Source organism: Delphinapterus leucas, chromosome 5 (assembly GCF_059928025.1).
Source record: "Delphinapterus leucas isolate spDelLeu-1000000601 "Yukka" chromosome 5, BTC_Dleu_Yukka2, whole genome shotgun sequence".
Lineage (NCBI taxonomy): Eukaryota > Metazoa > Chordata > Mammalia > Artiodactyla > Monodontidae > Delphinapterus > Delphinapterus leucas.
In genome coordinates this window covers 64,353,097-64,364,182 of record NC_143133.1, presented here as the reverse complement: position 1 = coordinate 64,364,182, position 11,086 = coordinate 64,353,097, and the positions used below count along the sequence as shown (strand labels likewise).

Here is an 11,086-nt window from a genome sequence, read left to right as displayed (position 1 = left end):
CACTAGAACCCAGGAAGCATGCTGGGCTCCCAGATGAGGTCCCCTGCCCTCTGAGACTAGGGGTGGGGGCATGCCTGGCCCCTTCTGTTCCTTGAGCCTAAGCCCCACCCCACACATCCCCCAGGGCCTTTTCCAGCCCTGTGGGTCCTGAGCATTGACCCCGCCCACCACCTAAAACTCGCCCTTGCTTAGGCCCTGCCCTCCACAGCCAAGGCCTTCCCCCCCTGCTTTTTTTTTTCTTTTCCCTCCTCCTCTTTTTTACTATTGTGGTACTGATGTACTTTCCAGTTGTTGAGTCATCTATATTTTTATTTTTACATTCTTTCTAACATATCTGTTAGTTTCCTAGTCTAATTTTATTTTTTAATTTAATTTAATTTTTTTTTTGCTGCCCCTCGTGGCTTGTGGGATCTTGATTTGAGAGCCCAGGGTCAGGCAGAAGCTCCTCCAGTTGCAGCTCCGAGTATGAACCATTGGACTAACAGAGAACCTCAGACCCCAGGGAATATTCATTGGAGTGAGGTCTCATGGAGTTCCTCATCTCAACACCAAGATCCAGCTCTACCTAATAGCCTACAAACTCCAGTGTTGGAAGCCTCAGCCCAAACAACCAGTAAAACAGGAACACAATCCCACTCATTAAAAAAAAAAAAATGAGACAGCAAAAAAATATGTCACAGATGAAGGAGCAAGGTAAAAACCTACAAGACCAAATAAATGAAGAGAAAATAGGCAATCTACCTGAAAAAGAATTCAGAGTAATGATAATAAAGATGATCCAGAATCTCGGAAATAGAATGGAAGCACGGATTGAGAAAATACAAGAAATGTTTAACAAAGATCTAGAAGGACTAAAGAACACACAAACAGAGATGAACAACACAATAACTGAAATGGAAAATACACTAGAAGGAATCAATAACAGAATAACGGAGGCAGAAGAATGAATAAGTGAGCTGGAAGACAAAATGGTGGAAATAACTGCTGAGGACCAGAACAAAGAAAAAAGAATGAAAAGAATTGAAGAGAATCTCAGAGACCTCTGGAACAACACTAAATACACAAACATTCGAATTATAGGGGTCCCAGAAGAAGAAGAGAGAAAGAAGGGGTTTGAGAAAATATTTGAAGAGATTATAGTGGAAAACTTCCCTAACATGGAAAAGGAAATAGTCACCCAAGTCCAGGAAGCACAGAGAGTCCCATACAAGATAAACCCTAGGAAAAACACACCATGACACATATTAATCAAACTAACAAAAATTAAATTCAAAGAAAAAATATTAAAAGCAACAAGGGAAAAACAAAAAATAACATACAAAGGAATCCCTGTAAGGTTATCAGTGGACTTTTGAGCGGAACCTCTGCAGGCCAGAAGGGAGTGGCAGGATATACTTAAAGTGATGAAAGAGAAAAACCTACAACCAAGATTACTCTACCCAGCAAGGATCTCATTCAGATTCGAAGGAGAAGTCAAAAGCTTTTCAGACAAACAAAAGCTAAGAGAATTCAGCACAACCAAACCAGCTTTATAACAAATGCTAAAGAAACTTCTCTAAGTGAGAAACACAAGAGGAGAAAAAGAGCCACAAAAACAAACCCAAAGCAATTAAGAAAATGGTAATACAAACATACATATCGATAATTACCTTGAATGTAAATGGCTTAAATGCCCTAACCAAAAGACACAGACTGGCTGAATGGATACAAAAACAAGACCCATATATATGCTGTCTACAAGAGACCCACTTCAGACTTAGGGACACATACAGACTGAAAGTGAAGGGATGGAAAAAGATATTCCATGCAAATGGAAATCAAAAGAAAGCTGGAGGGCTTCCCTGGTGGCACAGTGGTTGAGAGTCTGCCTGCCAATGCAGGGGACACGGGTTTGTGCTCCAGACCGGGAAGATCCCACATGCCGCGGAGTCGCTGGGCCCGTGAGCCATGGCCGCTGAGCCTGCGCGTCTGGAGGCTGTGCTCCGCAATGGGAGAGGCCACGGCAGTGAGAGGCCCGTGTACCACAAAAAAAAAAAAAAAAAAGCTGGACTAGCAATACTTGTATCAGATAAAATAGACTTGAAAATAAATACTTATCTCCTTGCAAGAGATAAGGAGGGACACTACATGATGATCAAAGGATCAATCCAAGAAGAAGATATAACAGTTATAAATGTTTATGCACCCAACATAGGAGCACCTCAATACATAAGGCAAATGCTAACAACCATGAAATGAGAAATCAACAGTAACACAATAACAGTAGGGGAGAACTTTAACTCCCCACTTACAACAATGGACAGATCATCCAAACAGAAAATAAATAAGGAAACAAAAGTTTTCAATGACACAATAGACCAGATAGAGCTAATTGATATTTATAGAACATTCCACACAAAAGTGGCAGACTACACTTTCTTCTCAAGTGCACATAGAACATTCTCCAGGATAGATCACATTTTGGGTCACAAATCAAGCCTTGGAAAATTTAAGAAAATTGAAATTGTATCAAGCATCTTTTCTGACTACAACGCTATGAGATTGGAAATCAGTTCCAGGAAAAAAACTGTAAAAAGCACAAATACATGGAGGCTAAACAGTGCGCTACTAAATAACCAAGAGATCACTGAAGAAATCAAAGAAGAAATTAAAAACTACATAGAAACAAATGACAATGAAAACATGACGACCCAAAACCCATGGGATGTAGCAAAAGCAATTCTAAGAGGGAAGTTTATAGCAATTCAATCTCACCTCAAGAAACAAGAAAAATCTCAAATAAACAATCTAACCCTACACTTAAAACAACTAGAGAAAGAAGAACAAAGAAAACACAAAGTCAACAGAAGGAAAGAAATCATAAAGATCAGAGCAGAAATAAATGAAATAGAAACAAAGAAAACAACAGCAAAGATCAATAAAACTAAAAGCTGGGTCTTCGAGAAGATAAACAAAATTGATAAACCCTTAGTCAGACTCATCAAGAAAAAAAGGGAGAGGATACAAATCAATAAAATTAGAAATGAAAAAGGAGAAATCACAACTGACACTGCAGAAATACAAAGGATTATAAGAGACTACTACAAACAACAATATAACAATAAAATGGACAATCACGAAGAAATGGACAAATTCTTGGAAAGGTACAATTTTCCAAGACTGAACAAGGAAGATTTAGAAAATATAAGCAGACCTATCACAAGTAACAAAATTGAAACCATAATTAAAAACCTTCCAACAAACAAGAGTCCAGGACCAGATGGCTTCACAGGTGAGTTCTATCAAACATTTAGAGAAGAGCTAACACCAATCCTCAAACTCTTCCAAAAACTTGCAGAGGGATAAACACTCCCAAATTCATTCTACAAAGCCACTATCACCCTGATACCAAAACCAGAAAAAGATATCACAAAAAAAAGAAAATTATGGACCAATATCACTGATGAACATAGATGTATATGCAAACATTTACAAATACATTCCTCGTGAGCAGTTCTGTTTTGGCGATTAATAGCAAGCAATATGCTTGGATTAGAGGTCCAATTTCCACTCAAATGCAAAGTTTCTTCTCTTCTGGCAACAAAGCCATTTGCAAAGACCTGGAAATCATGAGCTTCCTAGGCGGGAAGAGGTGCTATTCTGGTTCGCCTGAAGATAGCCTTTCAGATTGGCTGGTGTTTTATCATCCCCTTTCAAGACCCAGTGTGTGTTGTTGATGATGATGGAGTCAGGCCTGCCGTAGTTGGGCGGGTTTGCATAGGAGTCATAGACGAGCTGAGCCAGCATGGGGGCGATCTGAGCCATGTCCCTAAACACATCCCCAGCGATGTGGCCAGTCCACTTGGAGAGAGCTTCCAGGTTCATGGGCTTGATGACCTGGTGTGTGGATCCCTCGATCTTGAACAGGGAGGCACCGCCAGGTTTACCGATGAGGTCCTCATGGTGCAGGATAGCGTCGCTCCAGGTGATGCCGAGGAAGTCAAGGATGAGTTTGAGGGAGTGCTGGGGGTGCAGCACCAGCTGCTCGTAGTACACGGGCAGGCACTTGTCCTTGCCCACCTCCATGCACTGGGCGTACATCACCTCAATGGCCTTGTTCCCCTTGTTGAGGCAGTCGCGGTAGCTGCTGAGGTCGAAGCCAGCGACGGTGACCTTGCGGGTGATCATGGAGTGCATGGAGGCCCGGCCGTCCCGCACCATCAGCAGGAACTTGGAGTTGGGGAACAGGCGCGACAGGTAGACGGAGGACTTGAGCGTGAAGGGGTCTTTGTTACAGAGGATGGGCCGGCTCTCCATGCTTGGCGATCACCTCCAAGATGAAGGCCGGCGTCCAGCACTCGCCTGTCACACCCGCCTCGTCCAGCGGCAGCTTCTCCTGGCCCGACTTGGACCAGGCCTGGGCATGGCCAGCACGCGGGGGATGATGCGGGTCTCCCCGGCAGCGCAGCTTGGGGTGGGCCTCCATCATCGCACGCGTGAGCATGGTGCCACTCCGGGGCTCGCTCCCCGCGAAGATGAGCGGCATGGCCTTGCCGTAGAGGTACTCCACGTGGTCCGTGCCCACCATCACGAGGTCCTCCTGCTCCGGTCACATGGCCCTCCGGGGGCCCCCTAGCACCGCCCGGCACTCCAGCACCTGCTGCCCCAGCTGGACCACCAGCCCAGGGCCAGGGCAAAGCCAGGTGCCAGCAGTGCCCTCTGCACTGACAGGCGCATGCTGGGCCCAGGGCTGGGGGCGCTTCAGCGACAGGTGGGCGGGAGCCCCAGTGAGCTCACATCTCCCCTGGACATTCTCATCCCTGGGATCTAGCCCTTGTGGCTGCTTGCCAAGACTCTCCGCCGGCTGAGCCTGCAAGAAACGTCCCGCGGCAGCTCCGGGCACCCAGCGACTCAGTACTCGCCAGCCGCCCCGGCCCACAAGATCTTTTTCGACCCACCTCTTAGAGTAATGAAAAAAAAAAATAAACAAATGGGACTTAATTACACTTAAAAGCTTTTGTACAGCAAAGGAAACCATAAACAAGACAACCTTCAGAATGTGAGAAAATATTTGCAAATGAAACAACAAAGGATTAATCTCCAAAGTATACAAACAGCTCATGGGGCTGAATATCAAAAAAACAGACAATCCAGTTAAAAAATGGGTGGAAGAACTAAATAGACATTTCACCAAGAAAGACATACAGATGGCCAAGAGGCACATGAAAAGATGCTCAGCATCACTAATTATTAGAGAAATGCAAATCAAAACCACAATGAGGTATCACCTCACACCAGTCAGAATGGCCATTATCAGAAAAGCTAGAAACAATAAATGCTGGAAGGGGTGTGGTGAAAAGGGAACCCTCCTACAGTGTTGGTGGGAATGTAAATTGATACAACCACTATGGAGGTTCCTTAAAAAACTAAAAATAGAACTACCATATGACCCAGCAATCCCACTACTAGGCATGTACCCTGAGAAAACCATAATTCAAAAAGAGACATGCACCAAAATGTTCATTGTAGCACTATTTACAATAGCCAGGACATGGAACCAACCTAAATGTCCATCGACAGATGAATGGATAAAGAAGATGTGGCACATATACAATGGAATATTAGCCATAAAAAGAAACAAAATTGAGTTATTTGTAGTGAGGTGGATGGACCTAGAGTCTGTCATACAGAGTGAAGTAAGTCAGAAAGAGAAAAACAAATGCCGTATGCTAACACATATATATGAAATCCAAAAAAAAAAAAAAAATGGTACTGATGAACCTTGTTGCAGAGCAGGAATAAAGAAGTTGACATAAAGAATGGACTTGATGACATGGGGTGGGAGGGCGAAGCTGGGGCGAAGTGAGAGTAGCATCAACGTATATACACTACCTAATGTAAAATAGTTGGCTGGTGGGAAGCAGCAGCATTAGCACAGGGAGATCGGCTCGGTGCTTTGCGGTGACCTAGAGGGGTGGAATAACGAGGATGGGAGGGAGGCTTAAGAGGGAGGGGATATGGGGACATGGGTATGTATATGGCTGATTCGCTTTGTTGTACAACAGATACTAACACGGTATTTTGAAGCAATTATACTCCAATAAAGATGTATTAAACAAAAAAGTAATTAAAATAGCCTGACCACTGCAAAAAACGTAGATTAATTAATTAATTAATTAATTAAAAAACCTAAGTGCCAGGACTTCCCTCGTGGTCCAGTGGCTAAGACTCGGCATTCCCAATGCAGGGGGCTGGGGTTCGATTCCTGTTCAGGGAACTAGATCCTACACGCCACAACTAAAAGATCCTGCGAGCCGCAACTAAGACGTGGTAAGGTCAAATAAATTAAATAAATATTAAAAAAAAAAACAAAAACCTAAGCCCCATTGTTATCAAGATGGGAAAACCACCTCTAACCTTAGGATAGGGCTGAGAGCTTACTTGCTTTCAGCTCTGGTTTTACCTTTGTTTTTGGTTCCCAACTATCAGTTATCCATTGCTACATAACAAACAACACTAAAACTTAGTGGCTTCATACAGCAATGTTTTACTATATCTCACACTTCCCTGGGTTGAATGTGGGTTCCCCTCTGCTCATTCTGCCTGGGGTCATTGATGAAGCTGCACTCAGCTGGAGGGTCCAAAACGACCCCATTCACATGATTAACAGTCAGTGCCGGCTATTGGCTGATGCACCTCAGTTTTTCTCTACATGGCTAGACCAACTTTTTTACATGGCAGTCTTGGGGCAGCGTTACAAAAGTACAAAGTGGAAAACTGTAAGGTTTCTTAAGACCTAGCCTTGGAAGTCATATAACACATTTTCACTATATTCTATTGGTTAAACGGCATTATATAATACAGAATTTGACCAGTCTTTGTCTCTGGTTCCTGGGATTGAGGCTCTAAATCCTTGGCACTTCCTAAGTACTAAGGATGTCTTTGCTATTCATGACCCCCCTTGGATATCACCTTAGTTTATGCTATGAGATAAAAAGACTCATGTTGGGGCTGGTCACCAGAAAGATCAACTATATGATTAAAAGGTTGGGGCTTTGAGCCAGTGTAATCTCCAGAAAGGGGAGAGGGGCTGGATATTGAGTTTAATCACAAGGCCAGTGATTCAGTCAATCATGCCTATATAATGAAATCCCAGTGAAAACTCTAGACACCAAATCCCAGTTGAGCTTCCTGGTTGGTGAATACCAAGAGGGTGATACACCCTGATTCTACAGGGAGAGGGCGTGGAAGCTCTGTATTCAGAATCCTCCCAGACTTTGTCATATGTGTCTCTTCATTTGGTTGGTTCTGACATGTACCCTTCATAACAAACTGTTATTGTAAGTATAGTGCTTTCCTGAATTTTATGAGTCATACTAATGAATTATCAAATCTGAGGGGGTTCATGGGAACCCTCCATATTTTTAACTAGTTGGTTGGAAGTGCAGGTGGCTGGAGGACCCCACTTGTGGCTGGCATCTGAAACCAAGAGCAGTCTTGTTGGAGATCATGACATTTAAACTGTGGATTCCTACAGTAATGCCAAATAATTAGCATTAGAATTGAATTGTATTGCAGCACACCAGTTGGTGTCAGAATACAAGAGCAATACAGGTGTAAAGGGTGAGGGAATAGACCACCTCTTGAACAAGAAGCAGCAAAGTTGCACTGCAAAAGGAAGTGCATATTGGGATGAGAGGAATTTATGGCCATTAAACATCAGTTCTTTACTTAAAAGAATATTTTATTTTATCCAGCATTTCTAGTTTTTTTTTTTTTTGCGGTACGCGGGCCTCTCACTGTTGCGGCCTCTCACGTTGCGGAGCACAGGCTCCGGGCGCGCAGGCTCAGCGACCATGGCTCACGGGCCTAGCCGCTCCGTGGCATGTGGGATCTTCCCGGACCGGGGCGCGAACCCGTGTCCCCTGCATCGGCAGGCGGACTCTCAACCACTGCGCCACCAGGGAAGCCCTAGATGTTTTATAGGAAGATTTTTCCAGTTATCAGTTCACAATATTACCAAAGAAAGGGGAACTAAGATCCCACATGCCGCTGGGCGACTAAGCTTCACGCCACAACTACTGAGCTCCTGCGCCTCAACTACAGAGCCCACGTGCTCTGGAGCCTGCATCACAACTAGAGAAGAGAAAACCGGCACGCCACAACTAAAGAGAAGCCCACACTCCACAACGAGCACTGCAGCAAAAGATCCCATATGCCACAACGAAGACCCGACACAGCCAAATAAATAAATTTTAAATATATATATATATTACCAAAGAAAGAATCTATCTTGGGACTTCCCTGGTGGTCCAGTGGGTAAGACACCATGCTCCCAATACAGGGGGCCCAGGTTCAATCCCTGGTCAGGGAACTAGATCCCACATGCATGCTGCAACTAAGAGTCAGCATGATGCAACTAAGGAGCCCAAGTGCCAAAACTAAGGAGCCAGTGAGCCACAACTAAGACCCAGCATAACCAAATAAATAAATTAAATAAATATTTTAAAAATTATTATATAAAAAAAGAAAGAATCTATCTTTATTAATTACTGTACATGCTTAAGTGTGGTAGTTAGAGGCTAAAAAGGAAAGGCCAAAAGGAAAAATCCTGCCACTAGCACAGAAAGATTCATTTAAGAGAAATCTAGAGAATAGAGAAGATGATGGGCTAGTAAGTACTAGTTAAAAGTATGTGATAAGAATGAATTATCTAGCAGGCTGGAATGGAGTATTGACTTTGAGCTAAAAAAAGAAAAAATGTGTAAAATAAAGAAGAAATATAGCAGAAACAAAAAGAATGTAAAATATTAAAGGGCCATAGAAATACTCTCTGGAAAGAAAATTCCTGCAAGAAAGATAAGTCTCTACTCAGGGGAAAAAAATGGTTCAAAATACTGTCTTTTTTAACTACAGAAATAAAAATTCACCGAAGACTGATATTCGTCATACTGTCATGTTTGTACAGTGTTGTTCTTCGATTTAAAGTCACAGTCATGGGACTTCCCTGGTGGTCCAGTGGGTAAGACTAGGCACTCCCAATGCAGGGGGCCCGGGTTCAATCCCTGGTTGGGGAACTGGATCCCGCATGCATAGTGCAACTAAGAATCTGCAGGCCACAACTAAAACATCCTGCATGTCGCAACTAAAACATCCCGCATGTTGCAACTAAGACCCGGCACAGTCTAAATAAATAAATATTTTTAAAAATAAATAAAGTTACAGACACATGGTCAGTTAATCTACAACAAAGGAAGCAAGAGGAAAGACAATCTCTTCAATAAGTGGTGCTGGGAAAACTACATGTAAAAGAATGAGATTAGAACATTTCCTCACATCGTATACAAAAATAAACCTAAAATGGATTAAAGACCTAAATGTAAAGCCTGAAACCATAAAACTCCTAGAGGAAAGCACAGGCAGAACTCTCTTTGGGAGAAAATATCTTCAAGTGATATAAGCATCAAGGGGTTAATATCCAAAATATATAAACAGCTTATACAACTGAATATCAAAAAAAAAAATCAAAAAACGTGCAGAAGACCTGAGTAGACATTTTTCAAAGAAGACATACAGATGGCTAACAAGCATATGAGAAGGTGCCCAGCATTGCTAATTACTAGAGAAGTGCAAATCAAAACAACAAGATATCACCTCAAACCTGTCAGAGGGGCTATCATCAAAAAGTCTACAAATAATAAATTTTGGCAAGGATGTGGAGAAAAGGGAACTCTTATACACTGTTGGTGGGAATGTAAATTGATGCAGCCACTATGGAAAACAGTACGGAGGTTCCTCAAAAAACTAAAATAGAACCACCATATGATCCAGCAATTCCACTCCTAGGTATATATATATGGAAAAAAAATGAAAACACTAATTTGAAAAGATATATGTACCCCAATGTTCATAGCAGCACTATTTACAATAGCCAAGATATGGAAGCAACCAAGTGTCCATCAACAGACAAATGGATTAAAAAGATGTGGTTTATATATATAATGGAATATTAACCATAAAGAAGAATGAAATTCTGCCACTTGCAGTAATGTGGAATGACCTAGAGAATATTATTCTTAGTGAAATAAGTCACTCAAAGACAAATACTGTATGATGTCACTTATCTGTGGAATCTAAAAAAATAAAGCAAACAAATGTTCATAGCAAAACAGAAACACACTCAGAGATATAGAAAGCAAACTAGTGGTTGCCAGTGGGGAGAGGGAAGGGGGAAGGCACAAGATAGGGGTATGGGATTGAGAGAAACAAACTACTATGTATAAAATAGATAAGCAACAAGGATATATTGTATAGTACAGGGAATTATAGCCATTATCTTGTAATAACTTTAAATGGAGTATAATCTATAAAAATACTGAATCATTATGCTGTATACCTGAAACTAATATATTGAAAATCAACTATAATTCAATTTAAAAAATAAAGTCACAGATACAGTAACTAACATTGGAATAATCAGACAGTGATGCATATGGCGGTAGCAGCTGACTTTCCGTAGCACACCCAACCCCAGGAGTTGCTTTAAGACTGAGACTGCTTTTGCTGACTATGCAGATACACTAAAAGTACCATGGGGTTATACAGTAAAGCTAGAGTTACAGATCACTGCTATGGGGTCAGTTCTTTGGGGGAAGTAGGAAAGGGATAAGGGGAAATAGGATTAAGACCATTTGGCAGGGCATAAAGAGTCGTTTAGGTAGTTATGGATTCCTCTTTAGACTAGAGGGTGTAGACAAGATCAGCTCCCCACCTTCAAGCATCAGCAAGAACGCTTTCCTACCTGAACATCCTCTATCTCAAAGTATGGTTCATGTATCAGATGTTGGTGATGTGGAACTCAGGCCAGGCTGCTGCTGTGTCCGTGTTGAATTACCTGACCTAGTTCTTTTTATCTGTAGATGCTAGACTCCAAGTGCCTCATGAGGTCAACAAAAAGATCAGGTAGGTATTGAACTGTTCTTTGCTTGTTTATTTAAACTTCTGTGCAACACAGAGCACACTCCTGCCTCTGCACTGCAGTGAGGTGGGAAAAACAGTGGACTAAAAATCTCACAACTCTTACACAAGAATGTTCGCAGCAGCTCTA

The 11,086-nt window shown here is 42.2% G+C and overlaps 1 pseudogene; it reads right to left on the bottom strand.

Moving 5' to 3' along the window:
* Positions 1–1,677: 1,677 nt before the first annotated feature.
* On the bottom strand, positions 1,678–5,030 carry LOC111171529 (protein-tyrosine sulfotransferase 2 pseudogene; annotated as a pseudogene).
* Between the last annotated feature and the right edge of the window lie 6,056 nt (positions 5,031–11,086).